Here is a 21,084-nt window from a genome sequence, read left to right as displayed (position 1 = left end):
GGCCTAATTTTTTAAAAAAATTGCAATGAAAATTTAACATATCCCTAAAGGAAAAAAAAATGATAATCTGGCTTAAAATAATTGCAAATATACCAAAATATGCCTAAAAGCCTCACTGCACGTGATAGCCTACGTGTACACGGCATTTGACGCGTTACAATGTAGGATGTAGACTGGAAATTAATCTAACATAAGTTTTGAAAACGTTCTTCAGTTGTGTAACTTCCGATGCAAGGATGAATTTGCTGCATAATTGTAATTTTTGTAAACATTTTATCATAGATTGCAGGAAAGAATGAAGTCTTATTGCAGATCTGTTTATTGCTAATTTACTGTGACTACATGTTACATGAGTAGAAATATTTCGCAATAAAAAATATGCATGTATTTTGTCTTCACTTACACATGTCTTTAGTAATTGTTGAAAGACTTTCCTTTTTATTGTTCAGATTTATATCTATAAGTTTTAAACAGAGGGATTAATTATCATTTTTCCAGTCTTTATATTGACTAACTAAGATTTGCGGTTAACAAGGCATCTAAAGGATCCTAATATATTTTCAAGATTTACAACTCTACAAATTTTATTGTGTTTTAGTAAATCTTTAAAGAAAGAAGGAATAAAATTTTTAAAAAATAAATTTATATGTCGTGAATTTTTTTTCTTACTTTTTCAATAGAAGATTGCGCATGCATAAGATTTCATTTGATGTTGGAGAGCTGGTGTAAATCAATGACGGTTAGATATTAAGTTTTGCTTTGTGCTGGAGAATGCCGGACTCTCTAAGGACTTGCGCGTTTTAATTTTGTCTTAACCGGCCTGTTAAAAAGCCCTTCATCGCAGGATGGATTGCAAGAACAAAGTCCCATGTCCAAATGTGTATAAGTTTGGGGTTTCTCTAGCTGTAAATATGTCGGCCTAAAGCGGAAAATATAATCTATGATACTTGTGAGGAAAGCCTTGGACCCTTTGATGTGATTCGATAACAGGAGATGAAATATGAAGATTTTTCGCTTTCAAGTTTTAAAATATCGTTCTCCATTGTATTAGCGTTCTAGTGCTGTTCCCACGTCAGGGATTTCTCCTGATTCGAACACCATAAATTCTAGAATTTCTCTAAGATGGTTGTAAGTATGGGTGACTGTTTACATGGGTCAAGAAGTTATTCAGATACGTGAGGTTTTCACCTCAAATTTGCCGGAAAAAATTATCAATTTATGATTACAATATGTAGTAGGTTTCATTTCCAATAAAACGAATACATATGCAAATATTTTTTTTTTTAAAGAAATTTTATTTACGTATTTTTCTGATAGTTTTATACCTCTTAAACCATCAATAGTTTTTAATGTTATGCAGAAAATTGGTGTTTTAGAATGTATACACGTATTTTTAATGTAGACTGGGGGTATTCGTACATGGAAATAAAGAAAAATGTACTCCATTTTAACCTCAATGCAAAAAAAAAAAAACAAAAACAAAAACAAAAAACCCAAAACTTAAGATAAGTTTAGAAAATAATTATTTAGATATCTATTTAAACTTAAATCATTTTAGGAACTATTCTTACTATCTCTTTAAATTCATTCATATTCAAAACATATTTTTTTAATTAAGAACTTATGGGATTAAAAAATTAAATAATCCAAATCTAGATTACCATCATACATATACAATGTATGATCTGCCTTCAAATAAAAACGACAAGATCAATCTTGTCTCACCATGTATCGACAATTTATGGGAAAATTGAATAATTCTAAGAATTCTACCTACAGTTAGCAAAAAGGATTATTTATCAACACAAAGTAAATCAAACTGAGGTTTGTGTGGAGTCATATAACAGTGCAAAAACAAGAAGTTCCGACATTGATATACCTCAATGATACACGTTTTGCGAGTATAACTTATATTATCTCCTTAAAGTGGATACCATTTTACAATTTAAATATATTTTGATTTACTTTGAGTAGCTATCGCCTTAAGACAAAACTCACAAGTTGTCAGAACTTCAGTATCAATACACAAAAAAAGTAAGAAAACCTGGAATGGTTTTGTAATACAGGTCCTGACAAGCTTGTAGTATACAGATATTTAGCTTCTCCTAGTGATTGAATCTGTATATCTTTTTTTTTTTTTTTATCCTTTTACCAGTGCTATCATTCTTCTTTTTTGTTTGTTTGTTTTTCAAATTGAAAGAACTCAATCTTAATTTGATAGTTACCGAAGATTCCCCGCTAGCAAACTTAGATCGACCTAGAAAGCCAAAACTTAGATTTCCCTTGTTCTTTCAGATAACCGATCTATATATAGTATAGCTTACTAATTATTTTTTTTCTACAGAGTGCTAAATGCAAACTCTTATCTCCTCCAATGAAAATATGTCACGGAGTGAGATGAAATCTATAAACTTTTCTGGTACGCAGTGATTGGTCGTACGCTTTATTTTCAGAATTTCAGTTTTGCAATACACGTATTCACACCAAAAAATAAAAAATAAAAAAAAAATTTAAAAAATTGCCAACAACAATAACTTAACGTCCTTGAATATCACATTTTTTTAAAAGCTAAAATCTATTTTAAGTGTACCTATAGTTGAACACGCTGAAAGAAAATGATGGATTACAATTCAATATAATACTTTACTATTATCAGTATAGCAAACACCAACTGGAGCTGTGGCATCTAATGTATTGATGACCATTGTTTTCTTTCCAAAAAAAAACAAACTTATGTTCTTTCATTTAAACACAGTCTCTTCAAAGTTATTACCGTCACGTATCACACATGAACTTGATGGAGTCTGGATAAGATATTAATATTTCATTTATGACTAGACCTTGCAGAACTTGAAAGCATTACTCAATAAACCTGGATGCAGTTTTTTGTCTACGGGAGGTATCTGGGGAAGTCGATTGGTTTACATTTACAAAAGAAAAATAATGGTTTTTTATGTGTACGGTCAGGTTTTTTGCATTGAATTAAAAGAATGGCGTAGGTAGATCGCACTCATTATCAATACTGCTCATCGATGTAAGATAGATTGACTAATAATCATCTGGTATAAAACGTCAAAGAATTTGCCGTACAGATCTAATGTCTAGAAGCGGGTAACGGTTTTATATGACATTTTAATGTTACGGTGTCCGCCATATAATTGCAGTCTGATTAAAAACTTGAATTCCGAGTTATAATTACTTTAGTCTGCAAAGTTGCTAGTACATTGTATATTCAACTAAAGAAATTGTCTTCTTACACTTCACGGTTTCAGACGTGTGAAGTGGTTCTCGTTTCTCGCATGGAAATGGGTACAAATAGAAACGAGAGAAAAAAGTACAGAAACGGGGCGCAGTTTCTCTCGGGCTTTTCCTGGGTGGGAATAAATATCCAGGCCCGTCTTCCTCGACAACCATCCAGTGCCATGATCAGATTTCGTCTTAAATTGCAACCCGATATGAAACGAAGTACTTCATGCTGTCCGATTTAAACTAAAGGATTGATTTCGCTAATGGCCCATCCATCTTGTTGTCTATTTACGGTAACATGTCACCCACCACATTTTTGGGGTACCAGCGTTTGTATGTTTAGTTCTTGTGTGTAGTTAGACAACCCATTGCTCTCTGTCATATGCCGGCAAATCGTCAAGTACATTTAGAACAGCTTCCTCTTCTATCTTCAATTATGCATTAATTTTATGACATGCTTGAAAAATTGCCCTTCTCTTGGGGACTCGATACTGAAATAATATCTTAATATGCTCACCTTTATTGTTTTCAATTTCTAATATCCGCTGATAGGTGCCACATGTTTATTTGTTATTTTATTAATTCATCTCAATTTAATTTGGTTCTATAAATGCAATTTACCGTTTATTAGAATATATAGTGTATATAGAGGAAAACATTTTTAAAAAAAGAAAGAAGCACCACGGTTACTCTATATGTAAGAAATTATTTACATTTTATACTACGTTTAAGGTCCTCCCTTCCTTTGTATAGTAAATTAGTAACTAATCAACATTATGTATAAATATATAATCAAAGTACTATAAAGATTCGTTGTCGTGTTTCGTCACCTAGCCCTCCCTAACTTATAGTCTTATACAAAGTCACAACGCTTTTTGTGTTAGTGTAAAAAAAATTATGATTCCTCTGGGGTAAGTTTTTGTGCATCATGTACGTCTCCTAAACTCTAGAATATTACAGAGTTTCTAGCAATACCCGACAACTAATTTATGTTCCAACAAAAATAGATAAAGACCCCCCCCCCCCCAAAAAAAAAACCCTGACCCATGCGAAAACTGAATTGCAATATTCCACAATACTTGTATTTTGAACGAAAATACGACGGAAGGAAATATAGATTTCCACTTTAATGTACAACAGGTCTTTTGAAATACAACGTATTCCGAAGAGACATTCTTCTGTGAAATTGAACTTATATGCTCTACATATACTCTGTAATAGAGCGGTTCTACAGAAGATGAACCTGTTGACGATAGAGCCCGTCAACTCTCTGTTCTGTAGCCATTGCCTAATACCATTCTGTAGCTTTTCTTCTTCCAATAATGTACACGGCTCCACCCGGAGCATAGTCGTACATGGATAAAAGGTTGAAATCCTGCAGTGAAGGGCTCTCGTGATAAACAAAACTGGATAAAAACCATCTTTCCATCTATGGTGTCATTTGATCGCCGATTCGAACTTTGAAGGTCTCAAGTGAATCAGCATCCATGATGTACTAATTCAAAGAGTTCCAGAGGGAGATAGTGACTGGGAAAATGAATCCTGGTAGCTTTTGATGTGGCCGAAAGGTTGAAGGAACCGTTATGAGGTGTTTGTTTTGAATTTCAAGATAATGTACTTAACCAAAATTTGCAATGAAACATGTTGACACCGTACGCAAGTGATAATAACAGATACAGGTCCTGACTTAGCTCATTTACTTTGAATTCTAGGTAGCAGGGGACAGTTTCGCACTATAGGCCCGGTCAATTTAAAAAAAAAATGGAATTACCCCGTATTTGAAGTGATATTACATGTGTAAAAATGTATACAATAATTTTAGGATGCATGTCAAATGTAGCTGAGTGCTTAGTAAAAATGTTGATATACAACATGTAGGTGTCACCATGCTTCCTAGCATATAGATGGGTGCAAATACGAAACTAAGACACGTGGTCAGTTGCTGAAGAAATTCCGGTGAAAACATGCAGGGTCTAGCAAAAGGTCTGTATCTGTGAGGGAAAGTGGATGGCCTCATATGAGAGGTAGATTTTTTAGAAGGGCAGATAGGGTTCTTGATTGTGCACAGTGTCTAAATCCCCATGTTTGGTACTGTGATGGTGTGGGAGTGGTGCGGATTAGCCCAAATGAGGGAAAATCAAAGCAAAAAAGGGGAACCTGCTCAGAGCATGTTTTGTGCACCAGCACCAGTATTTATAGATTACATGTAATTTAGGGTCATCATTTATTAACTACATTAATATGAAATACAAGTATTGACATAAAAGGGAAATATGATTTTTCATTAGTCTGTCATAATCTGACTTTGGTGTATACCCCATATCCACATGTTTCAAAACCAAAGAAACTGTCCCCTGCCACCCTAACCTAATTTTCCACCAATGAAACTCACTACGGCTCATGCATTGAGGCGAGATTTTTGGGAATTCCAGATATATAATATGTATTCGGAATTCTTTCATTTTCTTATCTAAAGCATAGAAATAGATTTTAAAAATGCTAATGGCGGAGACTATTTACCTTTCTCTAATGGAGGATTCAGGTTTGTTTAAAACTAAATTCTCTAATGGAGGATTCAGGTTTCTTTAGAACTAAATTCTCTAATGGAGGATTCAGGTTTCTTTAGAACTAAATTCATAAAATTATAAAACATTATAGCAGATACGCAATATTCCCTTATCTCTGAATAATCCAGTATAAATCATTTTAATTCAGAAGGAAAAAATGATACACTCATTTTAGAATTACATTAAACTATTTTGTCTTATGAAGTGGGTTTTTTTTTTAATCTTTAACAATGTTTTGTTGTAAATCAAGAATTTCAAAAGATAAAATAAGACATAATTGAAAATTTTCGGATTAATCAATAGATGAATTGAGATAAATCTCCAAGCGCCGTCTCTCCAGCTCGCAGGTGATGGCTCTCAGTTGCTGAAATTAAGATCGAGTTATTTCGTTATCACCATAGACGAGAAAATATTACAATCCTGTCACTCTTATATTACAGGAAATAAAATTTGTCGTTTGATCTTCCACATTAACCAAAAATGAAATCCATGGTGGAAAAAATAAAACAATAGATCAAGGCGGGGCCTTTCGGCTGATCAGACAGGTGCGAGATTTGATCCGCCAAATAGACTTCATTTGAAATGGCTAGTAAATTATGCATTGATATGCGGCGCAATTGTGTGGTGAATGTGGAAAGAGAAAAAACAAACTAGCGCAGGTTCATCAAAACAATGTATTAACTGAATAAAGACAATTACAGAAAATTGAAATCGAAGGCCAGCATCGCAAAAAATGTTGGTATTGTGTATTTGCAATCTGATATCCAACAATAAAGAACGTTATTAAGATAACTCAATCTGATTTTAACAAACTGATGACCATGAGTCTCTGAAAGCCTACCACATGTTAAACGTAGTGAACGCGATCATCTCATTACCTTTCAAAGTGGAGTTTCTACGACTTTCATTCAATATGTGCATAGCGGAAATTATTACACTTGAACCAAAGCATGGGAGTGAACTACTTTTTTCAAAGGTGGTAATGAGGCGGAAGTCATCACAGCAGTTTCTTCCACAACGACAGCGATATTACAAATTGCCGTTTCTCTTTCTTGCTGATACAAGTTCGTTGCTCTCCTTATGCAGAAAAAGCCAAAAGAGTTATTTCAAAACAGGTTTGGTGCCCGTTCATATCTTGGTTGGTCAAAATATAAAAATAAAATTCAGAGCATACCCGATGTCATATAATGCAATTTGCACTTTATGCTTATTGCGGCGTAAAATAGATTTTTGTACATGTGGATATAACTAAGGTTTTATTAGCTAATCCTGAATTAAAACGCAAAGAAAAAAATAAAATAAAAATAAGTAGCTTTGATATATTTTATTGCTTATAATTATATAATACCATCTTTACTATACTTGGGAATGGCGAGGTTGAATTGACCCTGCAAAAATAAAAAATAAAACATTAACAAATTACTTAATCATTAGATACATATATAATAAGGTGAAGTAATCAAATTTTCGCAAAAACCATATGTCAAATATTGATAGAAATGGTCCAGCATACTTTCTCTCTCTCTCGTCACTAAATTTCTTTTTACTACTCTTCTATCATGATACAAGGGGACGTTTCCACATCGAGCGATATTTCTTTAATATCGCCTTTGGAATTATAATGTATATCTCATTTTGAAAAAGATAATTGTCCTACAACCCATTTTCAATTATTCATCATTATTATCATTAACATATTTTAACAACTTTACTTCCAAGTTCCAAAGTTATCATGCAAGGTAATAATTTTGGTATTTTATACAAGAATATGAGGTGGTATATTTAGGGCACACAGATATTTTTGCTTGGCATAAATTATGTTGAGCAATCGACTTATCATGATTTAAGGTAACTCCATACTCGCAGTTTTATCTCATACAAGTTTTAAAAGTGTATTTATTTCCATTCATTAGAGTCAAAACTAACAAATTATCAAATAAAACGCATAGGTCATCTCACTTTTTAAGATGCGAAACGTACATAAACAGAATCATATTATCACCGTCAGAAAATGGCAATTTTTCTTAAACAGCGTTATCAAAATTTTATACAAACTGGTTATGACAATATAATAGCATTCATAACAATTTCATGAAACTGTGTCTTCACAAAAATATATACGAAATGTCTTTTAAAAAAAAAAAAAAAGGAAATCGATCGCATAGACTTGATAGAGAAATCAATAAAAACAGAGTTATTGCCCTTGGATTCAATATTCTAAAACGTATCATTGATTATTCATCTATAACTTAGACTTTTGAAATAATTTATTTTTAACAAGATTTTTTACAATACCTATCGGAAAAGACTCCAACAAAATTTATGTTCCTATCATGAATAAATCTAAATAAATCATTGATTTTGCAAAATCTGATGACATCACAGGAGGGTGAAATTACTTTAAAATATCTAGAGCGCTCGACTTATCACGACTTAATATCTAGACCGCTCGACTTATCACGACTTCACATCAAAAGCACTCGACTCATTGTCTCGTGTGAACAACATAATATCTCAAGCGCTCAACTTGATATCGGATATTAAATCAAAATGTTTACCAGGTGCTTTTATTATATATGGAATTTTCACCCGCAATGGATGGTCATTGCATAAGTACTATTTTCATCTGCACGTTGGATTACAATAATACACTGGGTAGTGAGTTATGGACACAAATGCCAATGATTATGTTTTGCATGTAAATGCATGGCAATTAAACATACCGGTATCTGTGAATGCTTCTTATTGACCTGTAAACAAACACCAGCCAAGTGGACTGCACTCGTGTTTTGCTCAAAGCAGGCAAATCAAAGCAAGTTTGAGAATAGAAAATGTCATTTATTTAGTAAATGACAAAAAGTATCTACAGTACAGGGGGGTAATTAAAACCAAGTAAAAATTAAGATCATATGTTGCAAATGACTAGATGACCCCCCCCCCCCCCTCCTGTTACATACATCTATAAAATTAACATTGAGAAAGAGAACATATATACACAAAATAAAAACATCCGATAGGAGGTCTATCAAGATGACCCCCTATTGCATACACATATGTAAAAAGACTAGCATAAAAATATTGCCTGCCCACAAAAAAGAGTGGTTAGCCGCTGGTATACACAAATGCATTCATCGTACTGCATATATCAACGATTAATATATCCTTCTCCTATATTATTAGACAAAGTACAGAAAAATTATGACAGCAAGCAATAAATTAAGCCATAGAGTTTTGGGGTAATGCATCAGATGTTGCATGAAATATTAGGAATACAACACACTATTTCTCTTTCTATTTATTTAAAAAGTTAATATGCATGCATCTATAGATTGGTGATATGTCGATCGCTCAAAATGTGAAGTCGAGCGATCTTGAGCACACGAAATAACAGGTCGTGCACTCGAGATAGTAAAGAGGTCCAGTAACTGACCGTGTACGTGCACAAATAGAAGCATGTTTACTAGTACACGCATTCAACGTAACGTTACGTTCAACAAACAGTACGTGTAAAACCATTCATTACGAAACAACTGATTGGATAAAAATGAGCAAATGAACGAATGAAAACAGGTTTCACTGCGTTGTGATTAAAGTAAAAATTGGCGCAAAATATAATGTTACATCCAGATGAGGAGGATGTAGATTTTTAAAAAGTCATCGATTTATCACCTATCAAACCTGGATGAATTGAACGACAAACAGTTCCGCCTTTTATTCTGGTTTCAAAAAGATGATTTGCTAGGGTTACGAATAGCACTGCACATTCCAAACAAAAGTGTGTGTAAAAACAGGACTGTTTAGGAATAGAGGGTTTATGCATTCTCACATGAAAATTGGCATATCCAAATAGATTAGGGGATATTTCCCGTGTATTTGGAAGATCAACTTCTGAATAATCATATATATTCAATTCAGTCCTTGATGGCAAAGATACAAGACATGGACACCTCGAAAACCTAAACCAGCCTTGGTTGTCTCATGCAAAGCTGGAACAAATGGCAGCTGTCGTGATTAGCTGCGGAGCTCCTCTGTCCAATTGCTGGGGGTGGGGTTCGTTGACAAACCCATATGAAATCCTTAATCTAAAAAATACACATTAAAGGAAAAAAGCAAGCAAACAAAACACCACCACCCACCCACCCACCACCCAAAAAAAGAAGGGGGAAAAGAGGAAAAACGAAAAGCCTCTTTAGGTGGTCTTTTAAAAACTTTTCACCAAAAAATGTATCTCATTCAATCAATGAGCGCGCAGTATCTCAAGGAAATTTCTCTTTTTCACATAGAAAAATAGCTCCACTCTCACGGGTATTGACCTCTATCATGTAAAGCCTTTCATTAGCATATAGACATTTTAAAATTATTAAGACCCCCCCCCCCTAAAAAACAAAAACATATGTCATTAAAAAAATTGTCAACGTTTTCAATTTACAAGATGTTTTATAGTATTCTATTTTTCTGCTAAGGAAAAGTGTTGATATTTCGGACAGTGCGAGATGTATTTCGGAAATGCTCATCATCTAACCACTGAACCTAGGCATATTGTATATCGGTTGATTCAACGCACATTCTAGATTGTTTTCTCGGGTTTCATTGGATTTTCCCCAGCTATGCATGCCACATATTAACACTTAAGTTTACATGGTGTTATAACTTCGGACAGTTTAGAAAATTCGGCAGTTGTTGTAATGGTTTTGATTTTGTTTATAATATATCAATTATATCGATAAGTTTTACCACAAAACTATATCTTAACGGGACTTGATTTTGCCATTCAAACAAAATGGATGCTGGGGTCTTTACAAAAAGGGCACATTGTTTGTTTTGTTTAATGTAACGAATGGGTCAACCATAAGATATCATATTTTTTAAAAATTTGAATATAAACAATAAAATGTCTTTCTTTGTTGTTTCATCGGGTGATGAAGTTAGCAATCATTACAGAAAAATTGCATTTTTCTGCAATGCTTGCTACCTTCGTCACTCAATGAAACAACAAAGGAAGATATTTTGTTATTATCATTATTAACATTTATAAAGCGCACAATTTTACAATAAAATACAATCAAAGGCGCTGTACATTAAGTAAACAATATCATACAAGTAAAACGAAAAAGTTATAAATATTTGAAATAAAGTGAAATTAACATTTAACAGTTAAAATTAAAGGCACTAGTAAAATATAATACATTTTTGGAGATGGAAATTTTACTTTTAAAAAAATATATCTATATTTACCCCGAGCTTATTCCCCTTTTAAATCAGGCCCCAAGACCATAAACTGCGAATAAAATTAAGACAAAATTTTGATTACTTGTATCTTAGGATTTATCTAGCACAAATGTTAAAAAAAAAAATTACAGGTTTCTAAAAATATGGAATGCAAATATATACTAACAATTTTATTTGATTATAAAAATTATTTCAAAAGTTGGCTGGATTTGAAATTTAGACTTAAGGATATTCTCACATTATGGTCTTGAGGCCGGACCACATCTTAGCTAGTACCGATATAACGGGAAGAAATATTCAAGGAGAAAAAGGAAATGAGTATTTGCATTTCGGATCTTATATCAGAAAATTGATAGTTGACTACTTTTGAGATGAAATTAAAAATATCAGTGTGTGTCAAACAGAAAATGATAAATACATGTAATTACACTTTATTCATAATCAACACCATACAGTACTGTTGACCGACAGAAAAGATTGGGTTGATTTCTTTGGTAGGAGGGGGTCTTTTCCTCAGTGAAAACAACTTAAAGTAGTTTATGTTTACATTTGTCGGAAAGGTACCCTTTTGATAAAGGAATTAAAATTAATCTGGCTGTGTGAAAATGAAAAAAGTAAACAAAATCTATGAAAAACAATTTTCTCTGTAAAATTTGCTAATATAATTAAGAATGTGATAATATTAAACATCTTTAAACAGTGAATTAACACTTGCATACAGTGTGTGTTTGAATATTTCAGTGGATAGATTTACGATGTGTTTCATGTAAATAACACTACCTGCATATGCATATTTAAAGAAACAGCATAATGAACAGAACAAATTTACATTTCAATACAGGAAAATTGGCAATTCGGTATCAAGTCTTACGGTAAGATAAACTGACGGAGCACTGAGTATTTGAATATTGCCGGGAAGTAGCCTCAAACACACACGATTTGGCGCGTGTTTGTGTATATTTCTCAGATACGAGCTTTTGCCATCAAATTCAACAACATCTTGCTCAAATATAATATCAGATTTATCAGTTTAATCATATTTGCAGTGATGTTTACTCTCTACTTTGCTTATTTACTATTTGTAAATAAAAAACTTGTATTTGGAATCAGTTAAATTCATTCATGACATGTATGTATGTTGTATTTATTTTTTTTAGAATAATTCTTAAACAGTATATCTTTATATTTTGCCAACAGTCATCTTTATTCTTGTGAAAGAAATCTGAATACTCATTTCATTTACAATAAGTCATAATTTATCTCTCTACAAAGTCCTGCTGTCCAAATACATACCATAGACAAATAACAAAAAAACAACCAACATAACCAAACAACCAAAATAACAAACAAACAAACAAACAACAACAACGAACAATAAACAGCGAGATATTTGTTCTTTGTGTTTTACATGGTGTATTTTAACCATATATAATCGTAGTTTAAGTAAGAAGAAAAAAATTTCGGGCACGAAATATTTGATTTCATCTTTACCCCTGTATGACGTAAAACCAAGTTTACCTAGATTACAAAAATGTTTTGCGTGAGAAAAGTTAAAGTTTGTGACAATTTAACAAAACCATGTTAAAATGTGTATATTTTTGCTAATTACTCGGAATTTTGAGCAAACATACTTTGAATGCCTAAGGCGTCGAAATTCTGCGTTTAGTTGATAATCAAAGACTTTTCGGACGGTCAGCTTTGTGAACGAAGCAATGGTCATTTGCTTTACTTCTTATTCTTTCCAATTTGTGCTAGCTGTTTGTTTTCCTGACAAATATTGACACACTTGCAAAATATAATGAGCTTGCAGAAACTGGACACCGGTGAAAACCGTGCTAATTTACCACCGATATTTTCTATGAAAGATGGAGAAGTTCGATTTTGACAATGTCGGTCAAAAGACGGTAAAATTTCTATTTATTTGTAATTTACCTCCTAATAAAGGCTGTGTAACTAATGATGTCAAAATGACCATTTGGTTGGTTATTTGATTTCAATCACTAATATATCAAACTATTGATTTTATTGAATGTTCAAATTTGGTCAATTAGAATTATCCTCAATAATATCGTCGAAGAATCATTTAGCAAAAACGTACGAATCGTATCACCCAATCCTCTCTGTGATCAATTTGTACTAAACAATGATAATGCCAGAATTGCTACCAATAATAAAAAAAAAATCCTAACTAAGGTAAAATACAAAGAAGCTTCTGGTTTTTAATACAATGTCATTAAGGATTGGAATGCTTTGTCTTCAGAAACAAAAAGCAAATTTTTTTTAAAAAAAAACTGTAAAGTCGCTATTAGCCAGTAAGGCAAGGGATGTCACATGACACCGTGTCCAGTTTTGTTAATACTTATTCTCTTTGATAAAATTCCAACCTTCTATTCTAAAATATTTCCGAAACATGTCATTTTTTCAATGCATTATGCAACTATTAATCAAAACCTGCCAAAATTCCAATAATAGTCTTGTTTTGTTTACTATTTTTGTCTGTTCATCATATTTATTATGTGATTATAAGGATTCCATTGGAAATACGCTAATTTCAGCTTTTATGGTTTATCCTTAATTTATCATATCATTATATGTTATTCGCGTTACTTATTCTTTAATTGTTATAATTACATGGTGCTCTAGATTATGTCAGGTTTCAATTTGTGATTTTAAATTTATAATCATGACATTCTGGGATATTTTACACCTGAATAAAATGAAATGAAGTGAAATCAACAATCTTAAGGAAGCAATAGTAAAATATACAAATTTATTCTCGGGTTTGTAAATACCATGTTGAAATAAAAATGAAAAGAGGAAAAGCATATACCTATACTTAGCTTTCTCTCTCATTCCTGGCCCAAATCAAATTCTAACTTAATCAGAAAGGTAAATTTCTTTTATCTGTTTGTTTAAGTCAATCATTATCACATATAGGTATCCCCACTAATGTCTAGTAACATACATGTACACCATCCAATTCACAACTTTCCCCACAAATAAGTTTATTTAAAGAACAATACCTTACGTAGCAATGATTAGACAAAGCACACATAGTTTTAAACCCAAAGACGATTTTGTAACATCAAAGTTTTAACCTTTTTATTGTCGATTTGATAATAGCAAATAAAACAACTGTTTTTGCTCGGATAAAGGGGTGTTTATAAATGTTTTGCTATCGATTATGGGAAATCTTTAAGCGCATTTTGTTTGATCTTTCTAACAACCAAAATTGTTCATTGGATTTCATAAAATTGATCAATTGTCATATTTTATTGGAAACAAAAATATAAAAAAAAAATTGATACAGAGAAATGTTAAACATGGATACAAACAGCTGTTAATTTAAAATACGCATGAGTGCAAGAGAAAGTACAAACAAAACACGCTCTGGGCAAATATACACTACCTTGCTTACTAAGAATGATATTCTATGACAGTGTGGATTAACTGTTCGATTTTAAATGAATATAAATAATATCGCAAATTAGCCGTTCGATTATAAATAAAAAATGAACCAGAAGGCATTAAAAAAGAATACATAAAGTAAAAAAGAAAACTTAACCCTAACCCTGGATCCTCCTAAAATTCCTTTGCATCGCAAAAATTTATTTGATGCAAAAATTATACGCAAATTCAACTTAATCAATTGTTGCATCTAATTCTATCGCTTTATGAATATGTATATTACTTACTGAATTTTTTTCCAGGTGTGGAATAAATGAGGCATTCAGACCGATTTATGACATGTAAACTAGAATGGACTCAGATTATCAGTTTCTGACACCCAAACACTACGAAACACTTCAAATATAAAGTGTATCAAATATCACCGAATTTTGTCGAAGGGAATACTTCAGAAAGCTGTTTTATGTTTTTAAAATGTCACACACACTTTAATCTTTAATTATAGAACCGCGCACGTGTTTTCTGTTCAATACGCCGTTCTCTCGTGTCGGTTTTCTCTTTTATACACAACTAAACGCTTCCACCTCCCTCCCTGGTGAGGCAATTTGCCGTTCTTTTTGTTAATGTCACAAATACAATTTGTTCAGATATATTCTTTTGTTAAAACTGTTGATATTTTCAACAATTAGGCGGTATTCATTGAACAGGTGTTAATCTTTTATTCTGTTGTTGTGATGTATGAGAACTAAACTTTAAATTACATAAATATTCCCCAAATTTAAATTATTTTTTATATTGTTTTACTGGTCAGCATAGGGTTATCTACTTTCTTTTTTAATGATTTAATAAAGACAAAAAAAAAATAACCTGCACAAAACGTCTTTCAATTAATAGTGGCTACTTAGTTTCAAGACAACACACACACACACACACACACACACACACACACACACACACACACACACACACACACACACACACTTTGAACTTGGGTAATGAAATTTCTCATTTATGTAGTGGAGGCAACGGTGATAAGCAACATCTGATTACTGTATCATGGTGATCAAAAACAAAATTAGAATATTCACAGAAATAATAGATGAGGTTGTATATACCATTTAATATTTCAAGATAGATGGATTAGAAAAACATCAGAGAGAATTTTATGAAGAGAGTTAAATGCCAACAAGGAAATGTCTGAATCGAACGATTACACTATAAATTTTACATCAAGAATAATGAGGAAAAAACCCAACAACAAACCAGTCCTACTAATAATTCAAATATAAATTGATTTTACAAGTCTAGAAATTATTGATATATATTTATTTAAATTTTATTAATTTTCATTTTCCACACAATTTTCGGGGATGATGTACCAGTCTATTGCTGACTACTAACCTCGGCGCTATTTCGACAAGTTTGTACGAGAGAGATACCGGCATCACATCGTAATTTATCAATATACATGTATCATATACATGTAGCGCTCTTTGAGTTTGACTTATTACATGTACAATACTTACTCAGATCTAAACTTGACTTATTACATGTACAATACTTACTCAGATCTAAACTTGACTTATTACATGTACAATACTTACTCAGATCTAAACTTGACTTATTACATGTACAATACTTACTCAGATCTAAACTTGCCATAGAATAGACCTTGCTAAATGCAACTTTTAACTTTTCTATGAACTCTAGATAGTACCATCACTGTAATTTTTAAAAAGAGTTTTTCGTTGACATGCATAAATCATGAACATTTGTGCATTCTACTGTTAGATTAGGGACCCAAAAATCAGAATCTTGAGACAAATATTAAACAGTGATAGAACAGATATTATGGTCATCAGAAAATGAAATTACAAACATCTGCGTTGGACGAGCAGTGGTGCATTCCCCTAAGGTGACCGTTGATGGCATCAGACGCGTGACGGCGCATGCCAAGACAACCTATATATGGATGTCGTGAATCTGTTGCCAAAGAAGCAGACAGAAAGAAGCGAGGCCGGGTATGTCGTTCTTCAGAAGTCTCCGTGGATTGTTCTTGACGGTTTACGTCAGTGTCTTTAAACGTTTAATTGATTAAGATGACATATTTCAGAAAGAGTCTTCCAAAAAGGCGCAAATTAAAGAATTGTGGATGTGTACATATGAAAAATGAAACCTTTATAGGTATTTTACTGTAAAACTTCATCCAGGTAAATGAACGTAAAATTCATTAGTAACAATTTCAAACTTCTTTAAATAATTTACACAGTGTACTAAACACTCGCGTTCATATTGTCGCTGTGATTCTCCAACAATATGCATAAATAAAAACATGTGCTTGATTTAGCAGGTATTTACCGAGTAAATATGGACAAAATGCCGGGCTAATCGGGGAGTATTTTGACGATATCAAAGTGATTAACGTGATTGGCCGGTCCGTCCTGCCATATGATAAATAAACCTTTATGGCGCTAAATATCGACGCTGTCATTGATCCCCGAGATTTATAGCAAATCTCCGTTACCCTAACAACGCCCTAACACGTGTTGTCCAAAGCTGCTTTCCCCTTCTAAATTTGGAACATTTCAGCTGAGCTGAAACAAATCGGTTCAACTAAATCTACAAGTAGTTCAGCACTTTGAAGCTTTACTTCCTTAAACAGCCAAAATTTTGTTATATCCCTAATGACATTCTGTCTGGGAAAGGATCAAATTCTCTTTGGTAATGTAATTCATAACAAATAATTTTACCTCACTGCTTGTTTCAGTTTTGTGTGTACACACACAAGAAAGAATGAACTATATGACATATCATTGACCGCAACACCAAATTAATTGATTGGTGAAAAACATGTTGCAGTAAATACAATAAACTTTCACAAATTTCTGAATTCATTACAAGTTCATTTATCATCAATGTCGATTTCTCGTCTCGTTCGACTGTTATCATGTTTCGTATATTTTATCCAGAAATTGACCAGAATTTACAACACTGTGTGTGTTTAACACTGTCATAACACTCTACAAAGACCATAGTGCAACATTTCATTTTTAGTTAATGTAGGATATTTGAATATGAATTAAAGTACAATGGTCACAAAGCACCAAAAATAGTCCGTTCTCTATTATTAGTGATATTGCTTTAGAGCGCAAGCTTTCCATATATGCTTGATTTAAACATCCGGTATATAATGAAAGTATCATGCACGTGACCAGCGCGGGTGATATGGATGAAAATTTATTGCAATGATTTATTGACTTTTTTAAACAAAAGTTATAGACTAGATTAAATAACACATTGACCCATACTCTTTTGAGAGGTAGCAAATAGTTTCTAAACGAATAAATACAACACGATGTTTACGAAGAAATTTTGCATAATGTTAAAAAAGCAGTAAATAAATGCGTGATATAGATTTAACATACAGAAGATGGGTGTACTGTTTTATATATTTAGACAAAAGTAAAAATTTACACAGAAAACCACAACTAGAATGTACAGGAATGTACAAATCTTACAAAACTGCTAACTGATTTGTCAAAGCAATGATCAAGTTTTCCCAATCACTGGTTGAGTTAATTTGACAAGACACTGAGAATTGGGTGACATTGTCATTGTAGAAGAAATTATTTACGTTTGCATTATTCGGCAATCTAATTGTAACCAAGACGGGGGAAATTCGGATTGTTTCACCATACTCATACAAACACACCAATGATGTGTGCCTACAAGGGAAATTTAATGACTTTATCAAACTTTCTTGTTCATTTCAATCGCATTATTTGAAAGTGGATGATAAAAATTAAGCGCTTTTACAAACAGACATTGCAAATAAATCGTATTTACTATGGCGAACGAATCATTGGGATCTCAATGACGGAATTGCGCCAAACGTCAATAAAATCAGATAGAATAATGGGCCCGATCTCTACACCTGAGCGAACCGCCATCAAAACGGAATAATCATTTTCCGAAGCGAACTGTTATAAATCTCTTCAGATGCTGGATGAGATAAAATCTTTGGTTCCCGCGAAACGTTCATAATCCTAAACATTTGAACACTGGATTCACCGATCTGCTCGTTCGTGTCAAATGAGTTTCCGTTTTCTAAAATGTGATAAAAAAAATTTTTATATATAAATTCACGCAATGAGAAGACATGGTCATTTTAGGATTGATATTGACGGAAATGGTCCATTTTGGCTTTACGAATTCTAAATTGTAATTTTGTTGTCCAAATTGCTATAGTTATCTTTGCTAGTACGCACGAACTATCGATATTTTGAGCCTGACGCTCCTCCAGCTATCCTAAGTTGTCTAATTACTCCTAAAAAGCACCAAGTACCTTGGATTTGCCCAGTTTATTAGCAAGGGCGATATGGAACACTCAGACACTAGTTGTGGATTGTGAAAAGGAAATTGTGTCGACATGAATGTTCAATTCTAAAATACTAGCGAGATTTTCTTTTAAGGAGTTATCTACTTGTAAATCAATTAGATATTTTAATCAAACATTAATTCATCGTTCTATCTCTGTAGATGCTTAAAACTGTTTTAATTCTGAAAAATGAAAATCAATATATCATATTTTATTTCTCACAGGCCTGTGAATAAAGTCGCTGTTAAACAAAATTAGAAAGAAAAATTGAAAAAAGAGATTTAAAAGCAAAGAAATAAATAAAACGTGTTGTTTTAAAAACAACTTGCTGAGTGATTGAAGGAAAGTCAAGAGAAATTCCACAGCGCCCACTCCACAACACTGGTATCTATAGACATACTGCAGGAAGTCGCTTAGATCAAATAAAAACGAATTATCTAGATGCATACAGGGCAATCATATAACTGTTACTTTTATTGACTTTTTCATTATGATATATTTAAAACAGTTTGTCTGTCAATAAGTCTTGCTGTGTTCAAATTTACTTATAGTAAATAACACGAGGGAACATGTGTACAGCTCAGTAACAGGTGTAGCTCTAACAAGAGAAAGCAAACACCAACATTTGTCAGGTCCAGGTGGCCGAAGTTTGAAAACGGAGAAATTCATCAGAGGATTTTTCGACTTCTTTTTAATAAAATGCTCCCGCAAATTGTCTAATTATGATTAGTAATGGCTCCAAAACGGCCTGCTTATCTCCACTTCCATTGAAATCGGCACGGAATCACGTCGGTCGGGTTGTTCTAGTTAATCCAGCGATGTGCAATATCCAAAATGTGACCGAGTCCCCCCGAAAAGCCATTTCTATTTCTTTAGTTAAAGGTATTTAAATGTCTGCTGTAGGTGTTCTTAGGTTGATTTTACTTGATTCAAAGATTTCCTTTTAATGTGACCATTTTCATACACATGTAGATTTTCTTCTCGATCTTCCTGCTTTGGAAAAAAAAAATCCCCCAGGACAACTTGTAATAGAAAAAGTAGCTCTGAAACGTAAAATGTTTGAAACTTCTCAAATCATGTCACCGATAAAGTAAGCAAGTACGAGAAAATCTTTGTATCTTATCAAGATTTCGATATCAGAAGCTGAGGCCTCAAAACGTGGACCGCCATGTGTCCTATTATCGACGAATGATGTCCAAAGGTTGTCGGCCTACCCCGCCACGACCTAACGTCTGATCGACACCAAAAAATACATGCAAGATTTTATTCTAATCTAAAGTACGAGATCATAAATTCCCCTAGTCCCCCGAACCAATACCTTTAGTTCAAAAAAATAAAACCACTTTGAATCACACCTTACTTCCAGGACTATGATTTACGTAAGCCTTCTTATAACAGTACATAATCAACATTTTTTGGAGCAGACGTCATGGCAGTAATATCTAAATAACACTAGTCCACGAAAACCGAAGCTGGGTAAAGCAAATATAGATAGTTACCGAATTGTTGATGATATCACGGCTACATCCTAAGATGACAGACAAACAACAGAACACAATCAGATCATATCCAGGGGGACAAGCAACCTTTCCCTTCCTTTCTCTACTTTTGGGAAGAATTAATGTATGCCTGAGACCAAACTGAAAACTATGTGCACCGAATTGAAGTAACAGCGCTATGTAACGCAGTTTATAACCCAACTGATACACAAAGCAAACGATGGTGTAGTTCAACCAGTAAAATATGAGCGTTTTATTTGAATTTGTCCATGTTGACTTTAGGAGCCATAGGAAAACAAAGTACGCCAAGTCCCGTATATTCTCTATGATTAGGGTTCTAGTATTGATTCGACAATTTGCACGACCGAATAATATCGCAGGCAAGGAAGCACTGGAAGGAAATCGTGGAGATTTAGGTATTTCAACACGAGGAAGATAAAGATTATCGTTCAGAGAAGAAGAAAAAAGGTAGCGATCGAAAATGTGATAAAATTTGAACAATTTGTCATTCTTACAAGCCTGCTGTAAGACGATGAACTGAGTTGGAAGAATCCCTCAGACTGCGGAACGGCTTTAGAACGTCCGGTACACGCGCGGTACAGTGGCGTATCATGTCGTCTGCTAGATAGCAAGGGAAAAATGTCCGATATTTTGTCATGAACAAGGATGACACATTATTATAAAATTTTGATTAGCAATCCGACTGCTCCAGGAAGGATATAGTTTCTGGCACCGTATGGCAAGTCTTGTGATGGAT

General features: G+C 33.1%; 1 long non-coding RNA gene across 1 annotated transcript; it reads right to left on the bottom strand.

Moving 5' to 3' along the window:
* Positions 1-7,122: 7,122 nt before the first annotated feature.
* Positions 7,123-20,540, bottom strand: LOC125650775 (uncharacterized). Its single transcript, XR_007361102.2, has 2 exons — positions 20,328-20,540; positions 7,123-7,201 (listed from the first exon to the last, which is right to left on the bottom strand). It is a non-coding gene; the product is annotated as an uncharacterized LOC125650775 (long non-coding RNA).
* Positions 20,541-21,084: the final 544 nt, after the last annotated feature.

The sequence above is a fragment of the Ostrea edulis genome, chromosome 5 (genome assembly GCF_947568905.1).
Source record: "Ostrea edulis chromosome 5, xbOstEdul1.1, whole genome shotgun sequence".
In the NCBI taxonomy this organism is placed as follows: Eukaryota; Metazoa; Mollusca; class Bivalvia; order Ostreida; family Ostreidae; genus Ostrea; species Ostrea edulis.
The sequence above is the reverse complement of the archived record's forward strand: the minus strand, read 5'-3'. Positions and strand labels throughout refer to the sequence as shown.